We start from the raw sequence: 25,348 nt of genomic DNA, 5'->3' as shown, positions 1-25,348 counted from the left end.
ATCAGAGCAGTGCACGGAAACGCCGTTTACCTTCCCGCCGGAGCGGTACCTATTTATCTACTTGCACTTTGACGTGCTTTCGAACTGCTAGGTTGGCAGAAGCCGGGACCGAGCAATGGGAGCTCACCCCGTCGCAGGGATTTGAACCGCCAACCTTCTGATCAGCAAGCCCAAGGCTCAGTGGTTTAACCCACAGCGCCACCTGCGTCCCAATCAGGTGTACAATGTATTTAGGGTAGAGCTAAATGCATGTTCTAGAGGTTTACATCAACACAAATGGCAGAATTAATACATAGTCCTTTAGCTGTAGATAAAACATGTGAACCAATAGGCTTTATTTAGATTAAAAAAAAACTGAGGAGTGTTAAAACGTTAATCAAATAATAGATCTTATTATACTTTCCCCTGCTTTTTTTAAAATTTATTTTTTGCAGAAATATCTAAGCTAGATAGACCATTGGTCTGATTTGGTAAAATGCAGCTTCTTATATTCCTAGGCATTTGTCAAAGTCATATGAAAATTCAGACAGGTCTCAGACTTGACAGGTCTGTCATGGAAAATACTAAGGTGAATCAAGATAAAGCTTGAAAAAGAAAATGATATATACGGAAAAACTCACAAATGGGCAGAATGATGAACAGTTTGTTAACAAGCTGCACACTCTGAATACTTATTTTGGTTTATTCACATAGATCTCCCCACCCCTCCAACAAGAAGCCTTCTAAGTACTTAATTTGCTTTGCTCCATTGATTTTAATTAATCTTGCCCAAGGCTGGCAAGGCTGATGAGCCTGGAGAACTTTAGAAAGGCAACAGCCAAATGGTTGCTTTCGTCTGCTTCAGATTTCTTAAACTCCTTCTGGTGCATTGCTAACACCTTAAGTCACCACTGCAATTGTATGTAGCCAGAGACAAAAACCTAGAGTCTGGGATTGATGCAGACATCATGAACAAAGACCTTTAATATTTCCAGAAATAAATCATTTCTTATTTCTAATATAATGTACAAGAGAAGACGGATCCTAACTACTCAACCCACTCCATAATCAGCTGTCAGGGGTGTGCAGTTAATATTTTTGAGGGTGAGGAGGGAGAGAGGAGGCTTGAATCGCCGGAGTTCATTGAAGGTGGCTCAACTCTACGCGTTCCATCTCAAAGGAATTAGAGCTTGATTCAGAGCTGAAGAATTTCCTTGGGAGTCAGGTCATCTCTTTGGAGTCATTCACACAATATTTCAATAGAGTGTATTACAATATATACTACAATATAGTATAGTATATTGTATTTTAAAATGGGGTTTCAGAGTTTTTAGGGGTTTTTGAATGTTTTATGTAGTTTTTCAGTTTCATTGTTCTGTATGGGACAATGACAATAAAGATATCGTATATCGTATAATATTTTATAATAAAATCAGCAGAAGTAATATAAAGGTAAAGGTACCCCTGCCTGTACGGGCCAGTCGTGTCCGACTCTAGGGTTGCGTGCTCATCTCGCTCTAGAGGCCGTGAGCCGGCACCGTCCGAAGACACTTCCGGGTCACGTGGCCAGCGTGACAAAGCTGCATCTGGCGAGCCAGCACCAGCGCAGCACACGGAAACGCCGTTTACCTTCCCGCTATAAAGCGGTACCTATTTATCTACTTGCACTTAAGAGTGCTTTCGAACTGCTAGGTGGGGCAGGAGCTGGGACCGAACAATGGGAGCTCACCCTGCCGCAGGGATTCGAACCGCCGACCATACAATCAGCAAGTCCTAGGCATTGAGGTTTTACCCACAGCGCCACCCACGTCCCAGAAGTAATATAGCTAACCCAAATTCATATGAAGACAATGATTAAAGAGGTAAAGGTAAAAGGCAAAGGTAAAGGACCCCTGGATGGTTAAGTGCAGTCAAAGGCGACTATGGGGTTGAGTCACTCATCTCGCTTTCAGGCTGATCAAAGAGGTACCCATGAACAAATATATTCTAATGTAATCCATATGTCTACAGAGAGTCACTTTACTGGAATATCTCTGAAGAGCTATGACAGGATTCAGTTGCCTGGTCCCACTAGTGGGAGCTACTGCTAATGCAATGGAGACTTCCCCACCCTCTCCTCCCTCCATGAACCCCCAACTAATCCCCCAAATTTGCTCTGCAAGGCCAGGAGAACCCTCAGAACAGTGTGCAAGGACTGGGAGAAGGGAGATCATTCTGGGGGCAAGCAAAAATGCTTGCGCTAACAGAACACATCTGCTGAGTGACATGTTGAATTCCACCCCATTGATAATACAGATCAATGAATAGTGCTTAACTAGAGAAAATGAAAAATGAAGTTAACTCTATTAACTTAGGAAAACCAGAATTAATTCAGTGAATGTTATATTGTTTTCCCTGGAACCATGAAGATCTAAAGCAGGGATGGGAAACCTGTGTCCATTCAGTTATTGCTGAGCTACAACTCCCATTATCCCTGAGCATTGGAGGTGTAGGTTAGGGCTGTTGGGAACTGGAACCCAACATGCCTGTTCTAAGTTAATTCTTCCAAAGCAGAGTTGTTGAAGAAGAAGAAGAAGAAGAGAAGGAGGAGGAGTTTGGACTTGATATTCCGCCTTTCACTCCCCTTAAAGAGTCTCAAAGCGGCTAACCATCTCCTTTCCCTTCCTCCCCCACAACATCTGAAGAAGTGTGCATGCACACGAAAGCTAATACCAATAAACTAACTTAATTGGTCTCTAAGGTGCTACTGGGAGGAGTTTTTTTGTTTCGACTACGGCAGACCAACACGGCTACCTACCTGTAACTCCCCCACAACAAACACTCTGTGAGGTGAGTGAGGCTGAGAGATTTCAGAGAAGTGTGTCTAGCCCAAGGTCACCCAGTAGCTCCATGTGGAGGAGCAGAGACGCGAACCCAGTTCACCAGATTATGAGTCCACCGCTCTTAACCATGCTGGTAGGAACACCACGAGGGTTTTTGCCCTCTTTCCTTTCCTGCTAACCTCCCCTTCCCCTCAAAAGTGTTTCCTGCAAATCACTGAAAAGAAACTTAGAGAAGTGCCAGCTGTTCATGAAGGATGCAAGTTTAATATGGAGGTCCAAACAATTCCATTAGAGTACATTGGAGGTGGCTCCATGGACCTGCATCAATGAAAAATAAAGCTCCTACTAAGGCCAGGACACATGGAGAGAAAGGTGTATGATGAAAGGTGCAGGACGGATCCACAGCAATGTGCTAGGGAGACATCAGGTCAGTTAAAGATGTAAATGATGGAAGCTCTCTGAGCTAGAAGAAATGTGAAGTCTTGCTCTAAATAATTGGTTAAATAAAACCGAGATTTGCCTGGAGGTGCCCTCCAATTGCAAACTTTCCCCTGTGACCCTTTTTAGGAGAAGATCACAGAGAAGGCCATACGTCCTAAAACAGAGGTGGGGAATCTGTGGCCATATGGATGCTGCTGGACTCCTGTTCCCACCAACCCTGGTCAGCTTGGCCAATGGCCCAGGGTGATAACTGCAGTCCAGGTTCCCCACCCTGACTAAAACATCATTTTTTAAGCCTAACATCTGCGAAAAAGTAACCTTGGGCTTCTAACATCTTGTGATGCAGTCACACAAATCAATCAATGGAAGAATGATCTGCTTTCTCAAGAAAACCCACCCCTGAGGATGTATAGTCAGTCTAAAAAGGGAAGACATACATTCATTAAAGTGGCTCATTAAGAGCATTATTCAGCACCAGACCGTCCTACTAATCAATCCATTTGAATTAGCAGAAGGCAACTTTGCCACAAAGCATTTAACTCATATATCACTGAAATCATTAGGGTACCTCCTGGTGAGTGAGCAGCCTTGGATTTGGTACACTTATAGCCCAAGGCAACCCAATTACTTGAAATATATATATATGAAAACTGAGCATTTTTTCATGGCTTCTCCAAACTTGCAGACTTAAAAGCCACATTCAGATTATCCTATGCTGGCTCAACAAGACAAGTTTTCGCCTGAGCAATCAAACTAGAAAGCCCCTAATTAATCTGTTTCCTGTTTTGTTCAACTAGAAAACTACAGTATGATTACCTGTTTTAGAACAAGGCAGGATATTAAACCAACTCCCAACAAGTAGAATTATACCATGAGATTTGTTTACTAGTATTCTTTAATAAAGAACACGGGACACAAAATATAAACAGGCGTTCAATATTCCTTCAAATCTACACTTCTAAGAGTTTGATCATTCATAGGTTGCCTGGTAATTTTGGTATTTGTGGCAAAGTTTAGTTCACTCTCATTTCTACCTACATTTGAGATTAAGTTTGACTCACAGCAGATCCATTAATTTCAATGGTCGAGTAAAACTTTGTTAACTACCACCCATGTATGAACATTTCTACATAATTACCTGCATATTTTTCCTAACATACACATTTTTGTATGCAATTTAGTTTAGTATATTTGTTTTTGCAAGTACTGTAGTTTTCCCCTGACAGAATTTGTTTTTGTACATCATTTTCACTAACTATACATCACTTTTGTGGGAACATTTCACTAATAAATGCATCTTCATATGCATTTTGGGGGGTTAGAAAGCTGCATCACAAAGTTTGGAGAAGAATGAATTTTGAAGGAAAGCTATGTTTAGGTTCACTTATTGCTTTGGAAAGTGAAAAAATACCGTATTTTTTGCTCTATAAGACTCACTTTTTCCCTCCTAAAAAGTAAGGGGAAATGTGTGTGCATCTTATGGAGCGAATGCAGGCTGCACAGCTATCCCAGAAGCCAGAACAGCAAGAGGGATCGCTGCTTTCACTGCGCAGTGATCCCTCTTGCTGTTCTGGCTTCTAGGATTCAGAATATTTTTTTCTTGTTTTCCTCCTCCAAAAACTAGGTGCGTCTTATGGTCTGGTGCGTCCTATAGAGTGAAAAATACGGTATATATTAAAATGTGGACTGGGAAATTTCTCCCCCTTCCCAAGATCAGGAAAAACATCATACTGGGGGTGGGGATATTTATTCTAAAGCTTCGATCCCACATGTTTGCCCAGTATTCACAACAGCCAACTTTATCTTGCTCAAAAAGAGTGTGTCATGATTGATGATGGTACTAGAGATTGTTCAAATGTTAATCTTCTGGCACTGAGTATTTGAATAATTCTCTTCTCAATGCTTCAATATTTATTTTTAAAATGCATACCCCATTCTTCACACTAACGTCACAGGCGAGGTTACAGCATCAGATATATAGACACGATAAATAATCACACACAAATACACAAACCAAGAGACACCTTTTAAAACTAGTAGGTCAGACCATTTTTTTGTAACTAAAAAATATAGTTGACAGTTCCCTGGCCTTGTTCAAAGGCCTGGTGGAACAGAAAATGTTCTAAGCTGTTGCCAGAATGCATTCAACACTGGAGCCTACCTGATCTCAAGGGGGAGATAGGATCCCAGGTGTCATTCGGCTGCAACATCAAAGCCGTCACCTTGAACTGGGCTCAGTGACAAATAGGCAGTGAGTGCAATTGCTTTGAGAGCAGTTTAAACTTCATAGGGCTCAGTAACTGATTTATGACTCTTTGGGGTCACAGGCACCTAATTGTTCAGGTATGTTGTTGTTGTTTAGTCATTTAGTCGTGTCCGACTCTTCGTGACCCCATGGACCAGAGCACACCAGGCACTCCTGTCTTCCACTGCCTCCCGCAGTTTGGTCAAACTCATGCTGAGGGCTTCAACAACACTGTCTAACCATCTCGTCCCCTTCTCCTTGTGCCCTCCATCTTTCCCAACATCAGGGTCTTTTCCAGGGAGTCTTCTCTTCTCATGAGGTGGCCAAAGTTTTGGATCCTCAGCTTCAGGATCTGTCCTTCCAGTGAGCACTCAGGGCTGATTTCCTTCAGAATGGATCGGTTTGATCTTCTTGCAGTCCATGGGACTCTCAAGAGTCTCCTTCAGCACCATAATTCAAAAGCATCAATTCTTTGGCGATCAGCCTTCTTTATGGTCCAGCTCTCACTTCCATACATCACTACTGGGAAAACCATAGCTTTAACTATACGGACCTTGGTTGGCAAGGTGATATCTCTGCTTTGGTCAGCAAGGTGATATCTCAAGAGCCAATGTGGTGTAGTGGTTAAGAGCGGTAGTCTTGTAATCTGGGGAACCAGGTTTGCGTCTCCGCTCCTTCACATGCAGCTGCTGGGTGACCTTGGGCCAGTCACACTTCTTTGAAGTCTCTCAGCCCCACTCACCTCACAGAGGGTTTGTTGTGGGGGAGGAAGGGAAAGGAGAATGTTAGCCGCTTTGAGACTCCTTAAAAGGGAGTGAAAGGCGGGATATCAAATCCAAACTCTTCTTCTTCTTCTTTTAAAGATCCTGTCTAATTGTTCAGGTATACCCTGATCAAAGTCAAGGGCCCCAGAAAGGTGATAGGCTAAAAATGTCTATCTCAAAGTGGTTCATAGGCCTATGGTCTCTAACATGCAAAGTGCAAACAGCCAGGTGTTCCTCCTCTGAATAGCATCCAACCTCCCTTTTCTATGTTTACGTGAGGCCAGCTTGAATCCATTCCAGATCAGGAAAAATGTTGGGGAGCCGGGCTCCTGCTAAAAAGCTAGCAAGAGTGGAACATGCTATCTGTGAAATAGAAATAACCACCTGATGTGAATAAGATCATTTAAGTAGCTCATGCTGTTTCCTCATATGAACAATGCAGTATTCAACACTGAATTACAAATTGACTTCGTAATATGCTCACTTGTTTCTAGGTCCCGTTATCATCCTTGGGCCTTTCCCCTAACAGATACATATATTTAAATCAGTGCCTCATCCGTGGTATTTAGCTCTGAGAAGCTTCATTCACATGGCACCAAGTAAAGTGATGCAGCTTTATTGTGCAACCGTAACAGTGAAACCAGACACCTCCCTCTGCCCCAGCTGCAACAAAACCTGTCTCTTCCCTATCGGCCTTTACAGCTAAAGCAGGAGCTTGTAACTCGCCAGTGGTTTGACTTCAGCCCCAAAGGTGCCTTCTTCCATTGGCTATTAATATGGTGCCTTCTTCTATCTGGATATTAATATGGACTTGAATAGACTTCATCTCTCGAGGAGATAGAGGGGTAAATTTTTCACCTTCAATTTCTGTATTTATATTGTTATTGTAATATACTAATCAAATTAAGGGGACGCGGGTGGCGCTGTGGGTAAAACCTCAGCGCCTAGGACTTGCTGATCGCATGGTCGGCGGTTCGAATCCCCGTGGCGGGGTGCGCTCCCGTCGCTCGGTCCCAGCGCCTGCCAACCTAGCAGTTCGAAAGCACCCCCGGGTGCAAGTAGATAAATAGGGACCGCTTACCAGCGGGAAGGTAAACGGCGTTCCGTGTGCTGCGCTGGCTCGCCAGATGCAGCTTGTCACGCTGGCCACGTGACCTGGAAGTGTCTGCGGACAGCGCTGGCTCCCGGCCTATAGAGTGAGATGAGCGCACAACCCTAGAGTCTGGCAAGACTGGCCCGTACGGGCAGGGGTACCTTTACCTTTACCTTTAATCAAATTAAAAGAAAAAGAATCTACATTCATATACACATAGAGCATTGGTTGGGGGAGGGAATTACACACACCAGTGCCACGTCCCAAACATGGCGCCCTCCAAATATTTCGGACTACAACACAGATCAGCCCCAGCCTGTGGTCAGGGATGAAAGTAATTATAGATCAAAATGCCCAGAGGGCACCAGGTTATGGAAGCCTGCACTAATCAATGACTACAGGTGTCTTCCCACTTACAAGGGGGTTATGTTCTCGGGTACCACGCATATACGTGAAATTGCGTAAAGTGGGGGACACCATCTAAAAAACCTGGAAACCTCTGGAAACCCTTAAAAAGCCCTTTCCCAAACCAGCAGCACTTATCTGAATGGTGGCAATGGTGGCTCTCCATCTCCAAAAACTCCTCCAAACTCCACCACAATCGCTCCCTCCAAAGCTCCTTTCTCAAATTCCAACTGTCCACAGGCCTCAAAGGTCTGTGCAAAGGCTCCTGGGATTGTTAGCCATTTTCCTGCTCTTTACAAACCATTTTTGCAGTTTCCCCCTATTTTCAGGCAGTTTTTGTGCCTTTTTGCAGTTTAAATCAATATATTTAATTATCTCCCAGTGTCACGCATCTACACCGTCACGCAAGAGTCAAATGCGCGTAAGTGGGGGAGATGCCCGTACAGAATTTAAGAAAGCGCCCAAACTAAAATCCTTCTTCGCAGTGGAAGCAACCAGCAACGGTAAGAGTGATAACCACAATGTCTAAAATTATGGCACCCCCCCATCTCGCCCCCAGAGCTACTTGCCACAGTTATGTGGCATCTATTCATTCTGCCACTGAAATGTTTAGTGTGAGTATATTCTGTTAGCCACAGCTGACTGGTTACAATGCGAACAGAATTCCTTTATAACCAGATGCCACAGTACATCTTTCAATCCAAAATAGTTTGTTTTTAAATGTTCATTAGCCATCATTTGAACAGAGCTGGAAAATCTTTATTTGAAATATAAATATGCATCTCCCAAATTTTCCTTACTGTTTGTGTACCTCTGTTTAATATTTATGCAACCATTTTGGGGATGTGTATGCACCTGTTCCTATTTTCCAGGTACATGAGCCTGGAATGTTTAATATGAATTTTAAAAGCAGGCAATTCAGTCTTAAGAGGTAAATGGAAGAATATATTTCCAAAATGAACCAACAAGGGAAATCTGAGCATAGAATATCCCTGGCACTTTAATTCAAACAGTTCATCCATCCATGGCAGGGAGCCATAACAACATGCAGCGTAAACGTCTCTGCAGTGCCACTGCTAATTGAAAAAGTGAATGTTATTTATTAAAGACTGCTCAGGATGAGCCCAGGAAACCACTGGAAATTTGGCTTCTGTATAGCAATTTTTAAAGGAATTGTGAACGCTCCTGCTGCTACCAATGGCTTAATTTTTTCCAAAGACATTTTTAACCATATTAAAGCAAACTCTCTTTATCTTAATACAAGTGGCACTTGGGGGGTAATTAAGATAACACATCCCCCTTAGCCAACCGAAATAGGCATATCAGAGTTTGGGAGGGGAAATCATTTTAAATACACTGCCTGATTCGAGTGCTGCCTGTGGTCACCAGGCTAGTGCTTAAACACACAGCTGTTTACAGCTGCCTCACAGCAAGAACCAAAGTACCAATCGATCCATCAAGTTCATTACTACTGACTGCGGGCAACTCTATGTTAAGTTGTGGGTGAACATATCAGACGACACAGCGATTCTTCAAACAGCTCTTGTTTATTCACAGACCAGAACAGAACTGAACTGAAGGGTTCAGCCAGCCTGCTTATATAGAGCTCCAGAACAACGTAATTGTAACAACTTTCTGTAACTATCCAATCACTGAACGTCACTTTCGATCCCTTATTTGCATATGTGGACCTGAACTATCTACAGTATCCCCCTGCTGGCCCAGGGTGAGAACTTCAGTACATAATAACACTCTACAAAGTCTCAGGCAGAGCTCATTGCTAGCCGTGATACTTAGAGGGTCCATTTAATGGGAGAAGTCAGACCCTAAGCCAGGAAACGTCTACATGCAGAACAACACTATGCACATTTCGTTCTACGTACCAAATGATTATGATCTGCATATTTAGGGTAGCAGTTGCTATGTATATTTCACTTTTTTTTATTCCAGCATGAGAACCAGGCTCAACATATTTAAATGACAAATGCCATTTTATTTATCAAAACAGATAAGAAGTTAGCTGAATCCTCTTATCTCATTGCAGTTTGTGGGTGATGGAGGAAGAAAAGGAACATGAAAGGTAAAGAACAGCAGGGGAAAGTTGGTGTAATTATAACTTTGGAAGCTATGTATTGCATTGTAAGTAAACCATTCTCTGGATTTTATTAAACCTATTTTTTTATTTTATTTAAAAAAAATATAGAAACTCTTCCATTCTCCACTGCAACCCATTCCTGCTCTTTGTTATACTGACCTAACCAAGAACCAGCTGCACTGTTGTGACATTTAAATCGCACACCAGTCCTGAAACAGAGTACAGGTCTTTCTTTTTCCTTTTTAGAAGTTTTATTTCTGAATTCAGCGCTTCCGCAGGACTGCATTGTCATGTGCATTACAATCTCAGAGTTACATTAGCAAGACTTGAAGACCCTGAATTGAAGTATTCAAGTCTTAAGGCGGATGGCTGAGCTTGCTACAAAAAACGTATTACACTAGAGATGGAACATTATTTAAACAGAGCTGAATGTAGATAAACATCTCCAAGAGAGAACATACCGTATTTTTCACTCTATAGCATGCACCTGACCATAACACGCACATCGTTTTTAGAGGGGGAAAACAAGGGAAAAAACATTCTGAATGAAACAGTGGATGTATCATTTTTGTTCTTCATGCTGTGGCCAAAGACATGTGATCTGATGGTGAATTTGGGGTGACCCAATGCAAAAATCCTGAGAATTCCTGTGGATCCATGCTTTGTAACCACGTTTTTGCACCATTGCAGCCCCAGGCAACAGTGGGTGCGTGATTTTGGGTGGGCAGGCTGTAGCCATGGACATGCTATGTGATCTGATGGTGAATTTGGGGTGACCCAATGCAAAGATCCTGAGGATCCATGAGGATCTATGCTTTGTAACCACATTTTAAGTGGGGAGCGAAGGACATGAGAGGGGTGTGCAGAGAAGCAGATGGCTAAGAATGCAGGAGAGGGATTTAACAGGAGGGAGGAAAGAAAGGCAAAAGTTTTCCCCCACCCAAGCCAGCCAGCCATCTCTCTCTCTCTCTCTCTCTCTCTCTCTCTCTCTCTCTCCCTCCCTCCCTCCCTCCCCCCTCTCTCTCTCCCTCCCCCCCTCTCTCCCTCTCCCCCAGCAGCACCGGAGCACAGAGAGGAATACGATACTCTGCTTTCCCCTCTGCTTGCCTGGAGGGGAGGGGCTTTCCCTGCTCTTTGTTCCGTTTCAGCAAACACAGCAACGAAACAGAGGCAGGTGGGCAGTAAGACCCTGAGGCAGAATGCAGGAAAGCAGCCGCTTCCTCTTTTCAGGTTTCCCTTCTCCGTGAAGCGCGATTTGATTTTTGCCTGATTTTTCGGCTCCAGGGACCACACATTCGCTCTATAACACGCACAGACATTTCCCCTTCCTTTTTAGGAGAAAAAATCTGCGTGTTATAGAGGGAAAAATACGGTAAGTTTGAAATTCCAGTGGTGTTTTCAGGTGAAGGCTATTTCCTGGGCTTTTTTTTTTTTTAAATGCTCATCCAAATATACACTAGAGAAGAGAAACCACCAAGAAGGATCTTGCATCCTCAAACTAGTGCTGTTCCCACCACCAACCTTACTTTGCAGAGATTTATCCCATGAGTGAACTTTCAGGCACATGTAATAAGCAAGCCCGACAACCACGCCAGGGTCTTGGGCTGCCATACTCCAATCGAAAGTGGAAGAGTGTTCTGCAGTCCAAGAACCCTGAGGGCTGCCCCTAGAAAGGCAGCTGGACACAATCTGGGAGCTGGCCAGGCTGACAGCTGGAAGCCTGAAGCTTGAGAGGCACCAGGCAGAAGAAACTCCTCTGCTGTACCAGTGGCAAGAAGCCACTCTGTTTTAAATCATGCCTACAAGCCAGCTCCAGGTTGGAGAAATTCCTCAGCAAAGGGCCGCTACCTCTGTCAATCTTCCCTTGGGCTGTCAGCACAGAAGCTGCAGTGATGAGCCACTAGGTTTAGTCGCCACTTTAATTTTTTTTACAATGCTGGTGAAGCATCATTCTGGGGCATGATGGGAAATTAAAATGGACGCAGGTGGCACTGTGGGTTAAACCACAGAACCTAGGACTTGCCAATCAGAAGATCGGCGGTTCGGGGTGAGCTCCCATTGCTCGGTCCCTGCTCCTACCCACCTAGCAGTTCAAAAGCACGTAAAAGTGCAAGTAGATAAATAGGTACCGCTCCGGTGGGAAGGTAAACGGTGTTTCTGTGCGCTGCTCTGGTTTTGCCAGAAGCGGCTTAGTCATGCTGGCCACATGACCTGGAAGCTGTACGCCGGCTCCCTCGGCCAATAAAGCGAGATGAGCACCGCAGCCCCAGAGTCGGCCCCGACTGGACCTAATGGTCAGGGGTCCCTTTACCTTTTTATGTTGGGAGCAAAATTAACTAGTTGCTCAACCCAGATGCCCACTGTGGCTTAGGATGCCAAGCTGAGAGGGCAAGTGTCAGTGATGGACTCTAATACTGCTTCACAACATCTGTGGATCAGAAAGACCACCGCTACATATCCTTAATTCCCGTCTGTAGATGAAGGAGGCTCTCTTGACTGAACACTGACTGTCCAGCAAGCTAATTTAAACCAGGCCCCAACATCCTGAAGCCAAGCCTAGGAGTCTCTGACGCTAAGCTAGACAACACACATATTGACTAGCTAAGTCCCTGAGTTGTAAGGCACTCACAAAATGGTACCTCCCATACTCTCCATGCCCAGTGGAATTATTCGGTGGGTACATGTGTGAAAGAGTGTTTTTCTCCTGGTTCATACATCCAAGTTTTTAAGCTTAGCTGAGAACTAAAGTGGGGAAGAAACTGACTGGGGCACACAAGGAAGGAGAATATTCCATTTCTTTTTGTTGTGCTTGCATCGCATTATCTGTCTCTACACCACTTTCACCCCCAGACATGCTGTCCCAAAGCATAAAGTTGGGAGCATTAACAGTAGGTCACCAGATAGGAGAATGGCTCTATCCATGGGAGATGCAGCCGCCATTTGGCTGAACAGCTGAGGAGAGAGTACTATTCTGCCCCTCTTTATCTCAGTTCTTCACCAAGCAGTGGTAGCCATGGGAAAGGTCTCTCTGGAGTTATCACTTCTGAAAGGGGCAACTTCTCCAACACCAAGCCATGATGAGCACAAAACGGAGGTTCTACACCAGGGGTCAGCAAACTTTTTCAGCAGGGGGCCAGTCCACTGTCCCTCAGACCTTGTGGGGGGCCAGACTATATTTTGGGGGGGAAATAAAAAGAACGAATCTTATGCCCCACAAATAACCCAGAGATGCATTTTAAATAAAAGAACACATTCTACTCATGTAAAAACATGCTGATTCCCAGACGGTCTGTGGGCTGGATTGAAAAGGCGATTGGGCTGGATCCGGCCCCCAGGCCTTGATTTGGCTACCCATGTTCTACACTGTCTATTTAGAAAAAGTTTCTTTAGGACATTGATCCAAAATAATAAATGTTAGCATTCCTAAGTTATATCATTTACCGTATTTTTCGCTCTATAACACGCACCAGACCATAACACGCACATAGTTTTTAGAGGAGGAAAACGAGAAAAAAATATTCTAAACGAAATAGTGGATATATGATTTTTGTGGTTCATGCTGTGGCCACAGACATGTGATCTGACAGTGAGTTTGGAGTAGCCCAATGCAAAAATCCTGAGGATCCATGTGGATCCATGCTTTGTAACCACGGAGGAGGGAAGGAAGGGGAACCATGGATCCTCTGCTCACGACTGCAGCAGATCCCCCCTGCCACCCGCAGGCATTTGCTCCATAACACGCACAGACATTTCCCCTTACTTTCTAGGAGGAAAAAAGTGAGTGTTATGGTGCAAAAAATATGGTAATTCACGTGCAAATAGCATTATACCAGATCCAAGAAGAAGGGCCGAACATTCATTTATTTTCATTATATAAGAAACTTGAAAACATCTCAGCAAAATGTTTCGCAATGCATAACAAGCAAACACGGAACTTTGAAGCATTATTGCAGGTTAACAGAGGACATATTTCTAAAGAGTGAATGGCCTGTGAAGGCCTGGCCAAAGCTGTTTCCACAATTGATGTTAAAATATGTAGAACTTGCAGGTTTAACATACAGAATAAGCGACCAAGAAGAACATATATTTAGAGAAGGGTGGAAAATATTTAGTGACTATATGGAAAAATAACTGTACACAGCTGAAAATGCTGGCAGCATTAAGTTAAAATTAACAGTGTAATTATTGTTTGAGGGATGTAAAAATGGAGGACTGACAAAAATGGTTTCAGTAAAATATGCAGGAAGAGTAGATAAATAAAATGAATCAAGGAAGGAGAGGGAGGGGTCATTGGATATTTAAGGGTGTGTAAAATTGAAAATTCAATAAATAGTAATAACAATACAGTGGTGCCTCGCAAGACGAATGCCTCGCAAGACGAAAAACCCGCAAGACGAAAGGGTTTTTTGGTTTTTGCGTGGCTTCGCTAGACGAATTTCCCTATGGGCTTGCTTCGCAAGAAGAAAGCCCATAGGGAAATCTCCGGGGACCTCTTTTAAATGCTGGCGGTGGGGAGCAAAGCCTTTCCCCCCCCCTCCGGCCTTCAGAAGAGGTCCAGGAAGGCCGGCGGGGGCCGAAAGGCTTTGCTCCCCACCGCCAGCATTTTAAAAGCCGTCCGGGATAGCAGGGAAGCACTTCCCGCTATCCCGGACGGCTTTTGAAGGCAGGCGGGGGGGAGCAAAGACTTTCGCCCCCTGCCGGCCTTCAGAAGAGGTCCTGGACCTCTTCTGAAGGCCGGCGGGGGGTGAAAGTCTTTGCTCCCCCCTGCCTGCCTTCCCGGGAGAACGGAAAAACGCGCTGCGATTCTCCGCTCTCCCCGACGGCTTTTGAAGGCAGGCGGGGGGGAGCAAAGACTTTTGCCCCCCGCCGGCCTTCAGAAGAGGTCCAGGACCTCTTCTGAAGGCTGGCGGGGGCCAAAAGTCTTTGTCCCCCCTGCCTGCCTTCCCGGGGGCTTTTAAATCGCCCCGGGACAGCGGAGAATGTCCCGGGGTTTTTTAGAATGCTGGCGGGCGGCAGCGAAGCCTTCGCTGCCGCCCGCCAGCATTTTAAGATCGCCCCTGGACAGCGGAGTCTTCTGGCTGTCCGGGGTGATCTTAAAATGCTGGCGGGCGGCAGCATTTTAAAATACCTCGGGACAGCGGAGAAGTCCTCTGCTGTCCCGGGGTTTTTTTAAAATGCTGGGGGTGGGTAGAAAAGCCCTTGTCCGCCCCCCCAGCCTTCAGAAGAGGTCGGGGGACAGACTGTCCCCGGACCTGGTCTGAAGGCGGTTTCCATAGGAACGCATTGATTGATTTTCAATGCATTCCTATGGGAAACCGTGCTTCGCAAGACGAAAAACTCGCAAGACGAAAGAACTTGCGGAACGAATTAATTTCGTCTTGCGAGGCACCACTGTAACTGTTCCCTCAATTGGGCCTTGGTTCATATGAGGAATTGTTGATGAATGAACATATCATTCCCCAGCCAGCTGAAGATGGTCTGATTCAGCAACTGAACTCCAGTGGAGCATATACACTATACTGAATATATATGTGTGTATCATATGTGTCTGAGTGACAGCTGTCTTCAGCTGAAGGGATACGCACAGCCTGCATTTCTCTTGAGCCTAAAACACACACACAAACCTTGCCTTGGCAGTAGAACTAACCACCCCTGTAGCAAGCCAGTACATTTGAAGTATTAGAAATAGAATTTCACAAACAGGCAATTAGACTTGAATGACCTACGTTGGCTCCCAGTACGTTTCCGAGCACAATTCAAAGTGTTGGTGCTGACCTTTAAAGCCCTAAACAGCCTTGGTCCAGTATACGTGAAGGAGCGTCTCCACCCCCATCATTCTACCCGGATGCTGAGGTCCAGCACCGAGGGCCTTCTGGCAGTTCCCTCACTGCGAGAAGCCAAGTTACAGGGAACCAGGCAGAGGACCTTCTCGGTAGTGGCACCTGCCCTGTGGAACGCCCTCCCACCAGATGTCAAAGAGAACAACAACTACCAGACTTTTAGAAGACATCTGAAGGCAGCCCTTTTTAGGGAACCTTTTAATGTTTGATGTATCACAGTATTTTAATATTCTTTTGGAAGCCGCCCAGAGTGGCTGGGGAAGCCCAGCCAGATGGGCGGGGTATAAATAATAAATTTATTATTATTATTATTATTATTATTATTATTATTATTATTATTATTATAGAACTGCTTTGGGTCAGAATGCAGAGTTTTTGAAAGCAAGCACTTTAACATGGCTTTTGTCTGCGTGCACAAGGAATGTTCATTACATGGAGACAGCTGCCGTGTGAGAGGTTTAAAGCACCCGTCTCATAACATGTCTGATGTGAGCTTTGACCCTGAGCGCAGCAACCGTATGCTCTGGGGGCTATTTACTTATTAAGATTATATACTGCACTTCAGTAAAGCATTTCTTAGGGCAGCTCATAAACGAAATGAAATACAGCAAAATTAGTAAATATATGGCAGATGAAAACAAAATAAAACAGCACGGATAAAACAGAATTTAAAAACCCTGGTTGAAGCTATTTGCCTGGAAATACATTAGAGCAGAGCTTTCCAAACTTTTAATGTCAGTAACACACTTTTTAGTCATGCATCATTTCGTGACACAGCAATTCAGTTTTACTAGTAAACCGGAGGTTAAACTTTCCAGCTCTGTATTCGAGAGAAGGAGGCAATACTTGAAGGAGATAGAGAGTATTCCACATGTGGGGCACCATAGAAGAGAACCCCTCCATAGCATGCTCCAAAATATGGCAAGGGGTGGACCTTGGTAATACAGTCCCATGTGCAAAGCCAAAATTTGGTGCCCCCTCAAGCCCGGCTTTCCCAAAGCCAAGTGCTGGGCTTTGGGAAGGAGACACAAGGCTCTACCAGAGTCTGAGAGCCCTTCCACCTCTTCCCAAAGTTGGGCAAGTGCTGGACTTTGGGAAGGAGAAAGGAGGACTCTAGAACCTGTTAGAGACCTCGTGCTTTTGTCTAAGCTTTGGAAAAGGAGGCAGGAAGGCGGCCCCTTGACCCCTGGGGGCGGGGAACCAGTCGCAATGCCCTAAACCCACCTCTGGATTGTATGGGCAAATGTAGGAGAAGACAGTCCTTGGGTTCCCTTGGTTTATTCTGTTTGGGCGTTTATAGGCAAGCACCAACACCCTGAACTGTGCTCAGACTGGACTGGTTGGCGAGAAGGCAGCACTGATTTGGGCCAGGCAGAGTGGAGTTAGGCGCCATTTTTATAGCATTGTCAACACCGTTTTCTTTGTTGAGACCAATATGCATTTTAAGAGGGAACTTGTTCCACATGGCCTTGTATATGAGGCCTATATAGGTACTGGGTCTTTTTTGTTTTCATTTTAATAAGTTGATGAGTGGGTTTAGATTTGGCTAAAGTTTTCAGAGAGAAGAGCCCTACCTTTCCTCCGGGGACGCGGGTGGCGCAGTGGTCTAAACCACAGAGCCTAGGGCTTGCCGATCAGAAGGTCGGCGGTTCGAATCCCCACAACGGGGTGAACTCCCATTGCTTGGTCCCAGCTCCTGTCCACCTAGCAGTTTGAAAGCACATCAAAGTGCAAGTAGATAAATACCGTATTTTTCGCTCTATAGGACGCACTTTTTCCCCTCCAAAAATGAAGGGGAAATGTGTGTGCGTCCTATGGAGCGAATGCAGGCTCCCTGGCTTCAGCGATAGCAAGGCAAAGCCTCCGAAGCCTGCGCTACAGAGGCTTCGCGTTGCTTCCGCTGAAGCCAGGAGAGTCTGCTCTTTGAGGCTGGCGGTGGGGAAAGCAGCGCTTCCCCCATCGCCAGCCCCAGAGGATGGGAGGCAGCAGGAAGGTGCGCGACGCCTTCCCGCTACTCCCCAACCCGGCTTTGAGGCTGGCGGGGGGGAAAGCAGCGCTTCCCCCATCGCCAGCCCCAGAGGATGGGGGGCAGCAGGAAGGCGCGCGACGCCTTCCCGCTACTCTCCAACCCTCCTGTGGGCTTTTGCGGGAGATGGGGGAATTCCCCCACCTCCCGCAAAAGCAGGCAAAAGCCGTGTGCTCTTTAAAGAGGTTCCGTGGCTTCTGCAGGCTTTTCTAGGAGGTGGGGGAATTCCCCCACCTCCTAGAAAAGCCCACAGGAGCCGCGCACCCTTTAAAGAGCGCACGGCTCTTGGGGGCTTTTCCCCAAGGACGGAGAAGGGACTGACTGGCCGAGTCAGTCCCTTCTCCCTCCTGCGGGCTTTTGCGGGAGATGGGGGAATTCCCCCACCTCCCGCAAAAGCAGGCAAAAGCCGTGTGCTCTTTAAAGGGGCTCCGTGGCTTCTGCAGGCTTTTCTAGGAGGTGGGGGAATTCCCCCACCTCCTAGAAAAGCCCGCAGGAGCCGCGGACCCTTTAAAGAGCGCACGGCTCTTGGGGGCTTTTCCCCAAGGACGGAGAAGGGACTGACTGGCCGAGTCAGTCCCTTCTCCCTCCTGTGGGCTTTTGCGGGAGATGGGGGAATTCCCCCACCTCCCGCAAAAGCAGGCAAAAGCCGTGCGCACTTTAAAGGAGCTGCACGGCTTTGCTGGCTTTTCCAGGAGGTGGGGGAATTCCCCCACCTCGCAGAAAAGCCTGCAAGAGCTGCGCAGCCTTTAAAGAGCGCGCAGCTCTTGGGGGCTTTTCCCCAAGGAGGGAGAAGGGACTGACTGGCCGAGTCAGTCCCTTCTCCCTCCTTCGGGCTTTTGCAGGAGATGGGGGAATTCCCCCACCTCCCGCAAAAGCAGGCAAAAGCCGTGTGCTCTTTAAAGAGGTTCCGTGGCTTCTGCAGGCTTTTCTAGGAGGTGGGGGAATTCCCCCACCTCCTAGAAAAGCCCGCAGGAGCCGCGCACCCTTTAAAGAGCGCACGGCTCTTGGGGGCTTTTCTCCAAGGACGGAGAAGGGACTGACTGGCTGAGTCAGTCCCTTCTCCCTCCTGCGGGCTTTTGCGGGAGATGGGGGAATTCCCCCACCTCCCGCAAAAGCAGGCAAAAGCCGTGCGCTCTTTAAAGAGCGCGCAGCTCTTTGCGGCTTTTGCCCAAGGAGGGAGAAGGGACTGACTGGCCGTTTCAGTCCCTTCTCCCTCCTGGTCGAAAAGCCCGCGGGAGTCAAGCGGGGCTCCTGTGGGCTTTTGCGGGAGGTGGGGGAATTCCGCCACCTCCCGCAAAAGCAGGGAGAAGGTCTTGGAGTAGCGCACAGGCTGCGTGCAACCTGTCCACTGCTCCCAGAGCTGCGGGGGGGAAATCATATTTTTTCCTTGATTTCCCCCCCTGAAAACTAGGTGCGTCCTATGGTCCGGTGCGTCCAATCGTGCGAAAAATACGGTAGGTAGTGCTCTGGCGGGAAGATAAACTGCGTTTCCGTGCACTGCTCTGGTTTGCCAGAAGCGACTTAGTCATGCTGGCCACGTGACCCGGAAGCTGAACTCCGGTTCCCTCGACCAGTAAAGTGAGATGAGCGCCGCAACCCCAGAGTCGATCGCGACTGGACCTAATGGTCAGGGGTCCCTTTCCTCCAGGGGATATAAAAATTTGCAAGTGAAGTACGGAAGGAATTACTATTTACTGAAATTAACGAAGGCTTCTGCCCCAAGAGGCATGCACATATTTGACGAAACATTCAGTGTGTGCATTATATAGTGTGACTGGGTTTGTCTCACAACAAGCTACACACTACTGAATGGGATCTCCATGTTGTAATTCAACATTTCAATGATGAATAGTTCATGGCTGCACGGAGCCATGCATTTACTGTTGCTTCTACTCAGTGAGAAAAAAAATCACAGAATCATAGGATCATCTAGTCCTGCAATGGAGGAATATGCAGCTGTCCTTTACAGGGATCAAACCTGTAAGCTCGGCTTTATCAGTACAGTGGTACCTTGGGTTACATATGCTTCAGGTTACAGACTCTGCTAACCCAGAAATAGTACCTCGGGTTAAGAAGTATGCTTCATGAGAACAGAAATCACGCAGCAGCTGCGTGGTGGCAGCAGGAGAACCCATTAGCTAAAGCGGTGCTTCAGGTTAAGAACAGTTTCAGGTTAAGAACGGACCTCCAGAACGAATTCAGTTCTTAACCCGAGGTACCACTGTACCACACTCTAACCTACTGAGTTATCCAGCTGATGCCATCGTTATTTTAGTAATCCTATTTACATGTTGCTCAAACCATTTTGCTTAAGACTTTCTGAGTGAATCTTTCAGGGTTTAAAAAACAAACATCTTTATATTGAATACTTTTATAGCAAGTAGCTGTATTAAAAAAAACACACCCCACAAACTTTACCCAAAGGATTCATAATTTAGAAGCAGTTAACAACCACACTTCACATTTTCGGACTGCAAATTTCTAACCTATTTGTTTTTCTGTGGAAGTGAAGTATCCTTTGATGGAACCAGCAATTCTAAAGGAAGATAAAACTTTTACTGTACTATGACAATTATTATTATTTGTTCTTTATAGTGCCCTATGGGCTTTTTTCAGGTCCTCCGAAGCATGTCATAGTAAATATAGCAAGGAAGTCGGTAAAATATTTGCTCGTCAAGTTACAGTGCCGGTTTTTACACAATATAATTTATTGTGTGGCGTAAAAGATTATAACAATGTCAAAACAAACGTAAAGTTAAACATAAAGGTAGAGTATGGAGTCAAAGTACTAGTGCTTTGGCATGTTGTATTCATGAATGCCAAACAGAGTGCATGAAGCAGACGGGAGAATTCTAATTCTGTAAACCTAACAACAAGTGACTACCCATCACTGCCCATCGCTATTGCTGAAAACTTATTAAAAACCCCCCAAAACAATTTAGACCTATAAAAACTGGCCTAGAAATAATATTAATTATTATTATTATTATTATTATTATTATTATTATTATTATTATTATTATTTATATCCCACCCTCCCCAGCCAAGGCCTGGCTCAGAGCGGCTTACAAGCAATAATAAAAACAAGTTGAATGATTACAACTTAAAAAGAAAATTAAAATACAACATTAAAATATTGAAACATTAAAGTATTAAAATGTAGCCTCATCGCAGGAGGAGAAGGAAAAGAAAAAAGAAAGAGGGGGAGGGAATCAAATTGGCTCCAAGCCAAAGGCCAGGCGGAACAACTCTGTCTTACAGGCCCTGTGGAAAGAAATCAGATCCTGCAGGGCCCTGGTCTCATGAGGCAGAGTGTTCCACCAGGCCGGAGCCAGTGTTGAAAAGGCCCTGGCTCTGGTTGAAGCCAATCTAACTTCCTTAGGGCCTGGGACCACTAGGGTGTTGTTATTTATGGACCTTGAGGCTCTCCGTGGGGCATACCGGGAGAGGCGGTCCCGTAGGTACAGTGACGTAGCATGGGGGGTGCAGGGGGGGCCGGCCGCACCGGGCGCAACATCTGGGGGTTAGGGTTAGGGGGTGCAAATCCACGGGTTAGGGGGCGCAAATCCATGGGTTAGGGGGTGCAAATTACTTGCCTTGCCCCGGGTGCTGACAACCCATGCTACGCCACTGCGTAGGTACGAGATGTGCCCAGAACAGATGCACACTGGAAAATCTGCTTCATATTGAAAGGCTTTTTAAAATTTTGCTTTACTTCTGTTTAAACTGCATTCTTTTTACCTTCTTCTGTGTTTTCTCCCCGTCATTTTTAAATGGAGAACCTTGTTCTCTTCTGCTGCCTATAACTTTGATGTTTCGCATTCTGATGGCATGAAAATTACAGATGTTCTGCTATTCCTCACCAAATGCAATAGACCTGTCAAATTTCAGACAGTTTGGATGAAAACATGAATAAATGCACCCCCATTCATTTTTCACATTCATTTTACAGTGGTGCCCCGCAAGATGAATGCCTCGCAAGACGGAAAACTCGCTAGATGAAAGAGTTTTCCGTTTTGGAGGTGCTTCACAAAACGAATTTTCTATGGGCTTGCTTCGCAAGATGAAAATGTCTTGCAAGTTCCTGCGTTTTTTCCCCCTCCCCCCTTTTTCTAAGCCGCTAAGCCGCTTATCCGCTAAGCCGCTAAAAGCCGCTAAAAGCCGCTAAACCGCTAATAGCACTAATCCCCTAATCCGTCAATGGGCTTGCTTTGCAAGACAAAAAAACCGCTAGACGAAGAGACTCGCGGAACGGATTATTTTCGTCTTGCGAGGCACCACTGTACATGAAAATAAATGCAAACTAAATTGGTGGGGATACATTAATTTCCCTTTAAAGGCATTTTAAAATGAATTCACACCGAACTGAGCCAGGAATACGCTTACAGTCTTCCTGTACTACCTAAAAACACTTAGTCCCTGCTCCGAAAAGAGGACTGTGGATAAAGGCTTCAATTGGGAAGATCTGCATATACCCCCTAAGGGCCATTTGCTCCATCCCAGCTGTTCCAGCCTGGTAATACTGATCTGAGCAACAGTTAATATTTATGCACAAAGATAATATCACACCCTCACGGTCCAGTTGCATAATAACGCTGCTAAGTAAACAGGCTTTCTACAGGGAGTTTAGCTGGCATATCTGATAATCCCTTCACACGCACAAAATAAAAATCTGTTGCTCTGCAATGAAGCTTAATAGCTGAAAAACAGCAAATGGAAAGTTCAATCAGCAATTATCCATAAAAACAACACAGTCTTGGTTTTTGGAAACATTTAACATGTGATGCTTCAACTGACTTAACACAGCATGTTCTAAAGGGTACATCCTGGGCGAATATTCTAGCTGTCTGCATAAAACAGAAATTGAAGCTGGAACATAAAACACCGGCAACAGATGATTCTGGAAAATGATCAGGGGCCAATATTTCGAAGAGCGTCTAGCAATACAAAGTAGCTCAGCACTAGGTAGAAGTCTCAGGAAAAAAGAAAGCATACACTGGAAATGGCTAAATATATAACACAACTGCACACACACACACAAACTAGGAAGCGAATCACTTTAACAAGCAAAAGCCAAACACCACACATGTATTTATCTGAATCAAGAAAAAAAATCAGGCAAGCATGTTTGTGTGTGTGTGTGTCTTTGTTTGATCACATTGTTTTGAAAGGGGGGGGGGATATGCTATTTTGGAAGGGCAGGGTGAACAGCTAACATTTCCTTTGTTTTAGGCCACATCTGATTTTTCATTTTTCTCTGACAGTTATGCAATATAAGCAAGTATCCCACAACAACACCTGTTTCTAAACATTTTATTTTTTGCACTTAAACAGGCATTCTGGTGGTCCTGGCTACCTTTTAATTTATTTATTTATTGCATTTATATACCGCCCTATAATTAGAGATCTCAGGACGGTTTACTGAACAGTAAAGGTAAAGGGACCCCTGACCATTAGGTCCAGTCGTGACCGACTCTGGGGTTGCGGCGCTCATCTCGCTTTATTGGCCGAGGGAGCCGGCGTACAGCTTCCGGGTCATGTGGCCAGCATGACTAAGCCGCTTCTGGCGAAACCAGAGCAGCGCACAGAAACGCCGTTTACCTTCCCGCCGGAGCGGTACCTATTTATCTACTTGCGCTTTGATGTGCTTTCGAACTGCTAGGTTGGCAGGAACAGAGACCAAGCAACGGGAGCTCACCCCGTCGTGGGGATTCGAACCGCCAATCTTCTGATCGGCAAGTCCTAGGCTCTGTGGTTTAACCCACAGCTCCACAATACTGACATATAAAACCACAATATATATAATCAAAATAAAAACAACCCAACAACAACAACCCCCCCAAAAAAGAGCCACATTCTAAAAGGGCATAGGACGTCAAACAAATCAACTAAAGGCCTGGTTACAAAGAAGGCCTGGTGCCTAAAGGTGTATAATGAAGACACCAGGCAAACTTCCCTGGGAGGAGCATTCCACAGCCATTGCAGAGAAGGCCCATTCTCGTGTTGCCACCCAATGGAGCTGTCAATGAGGAGGCACACGAAGGAGGATCCTCAGAAGATGATCTCAGAGTCCAGGTAGGTTCATATGGAAAGAGGCAGTCCTTGAGGTATTGTGGTCCTGATCCATTTTAAGGCTTTACAGGTTAAAAGCAGCACTTTGAATTGGACCCAGAAACTAATTGGTAGCCAGTGCAGTCGGACAAGGATTGGTGTAATATGCTCAAGCCGTCTTTCTCCGGTGAGCAACCTGGCTGGTGAATTCTGCACTAGCTGAAGTTTCCAAACCGTCTTCGTAGGCAGTCTTTGTCGGAATCTCCGCTACGACCAAGCTGATAAAGCTCATCCTTCGATCATAATTAATGACCTGAGCCTTTGATCAGGCTCCAAGCACGCTCCCCCATTCAGTAGAGTGTCCAGCACGCAGGGAAGGATGAGAAACTCGGGCTACATTGCTAAGAGTTTTATTCCTAACTACGCAGACAGAAAACACATCCTCTCTCTGTGAAAGGCAGAGAGCAACTGAACAACAAAGGAACAGGAAGCCAGTAACGTCACATCCGTCTCCTGTCATCTGTGAGACTTCCAACAGCCTGGAATATCTCTGGAATGTAAACAGAGTCTTGTGACTCCAAGCACTGCACAGTGGCAACACAGAGAAACCAACAGTCTTACATATAACACATTGCAGTAATCTAACCTTGAGGTTAGCAAAGCATAGACAACAGTAGTTAAACCATCCCTGCCTAGACAGGGGCATAGCTGGACCACCAGCTGAAGCTGATGGCAGGCACTCCGCGCCACTGAGGAAACCTGAGCCTTGAGCGACAGCAAAGGATCTAGGAGTACCCCCAAGCTACGAACCTGCTCCTTCAGAGGAAGTGTAACCCCATCAAGAGCAGGCGACCTCCCACCCATCTGGTCTAGGGAACTACCCCCTAACAGTGCCTGAATCCTATCTGGACTGAGCTTCAGTGTGTTGGCTCTCATCCAGTCCATTACTGAGGCAATGGAGCTTTCCCCTTGCAGGGCACATCGGCAGGTCCAGTCTCTTCCAGGCAGAGGAAGGAATCAGAACCTTGGCTCATTACTGGTGGGACCTGATGGCTGAGCCATGGAAGGTGGAATCACCATTGGGGAGCTGAAACCATTCAAAGCCTTATAAAGGCAGACAATACCTTGCATTGCTTCAAGGAGCCAGCTGTGTTTCTTGAAGGACACTTGGCTGAGTCTGTATCCTTGAGGACAAGGAGCTGGAGCAGCTGCTAAGGAGGAGGAGGAGGCATGGAAGTGGAAGTGAAAACAGGAGTGCAAAGCAGGATTGCAGAACAGAAGAGAGAAATGCTTTTAGAAAGCAGACTCATTTGCCTTCACTGCTTTTTGGTCCTATTGGTTGTGGCACCTCAACTGATTTTGCTTCCAGGACATCACATCAGATGTGGCAATGAGACCTTGACAGTATCACATGGGTCACCTGTGACCAATAGGAATGCAGCTGAATGAGGCTGAGGGCAGTTAAGTAAAGGGGGAGAGAAATGGTGCTGAGAATTGCAACACTTAAAGAACGTGACTGTGGTTGCAATGAGAGCAGAAAAACCATAGAAAACAGTGTTACAACAAACATGAAACAAAGCAAGTAGG

General features: G+C 45.7%; 1 protein-coding gene and 1 long non-coding RNA gene across 3 annotated transcripts in view; one reads left to right on the top strand and one right to left on the bottom strand.

Moving 5' to 3' along the window:
- LHFPL3 (LHFPL tetraspan subfamily member 3) overlaps nucleotides 1-25,348 on the bottom strand; it is a gene marked incomplete at its 5' end in the record, with an annotated part of 266,350 nt that overhangs the window by 122,144 nt on the left and 118,858 nt on the right. The window lies entirely within an intron of this gene.
- Nucleotides 10,368-10,692, top strand: LOC309379061. The gene is made up of 2 exons (XR_014172332.1): nucleotides 10,368-10,550; nucleotides 10,651-10,692. It is a non-coding gene; the product is annotated as an uncharacterized lncRNA (long non-coding RNA).

This window comes from Podarcis melisellensis (assembly GCF_964234715.1).
Source record: "Podarcis melisellensis genome assembly, chromosome: 10".
Lineage (NCBI taxonomy): Eukaryota > Metazoa > Chordata > Lepidosauria > Squamata > Lacertidae > Podarcis > Podarcis melisellensis.
This window is presented reverse-complemented; position numbering and strand designations above follow the sequence as displayed.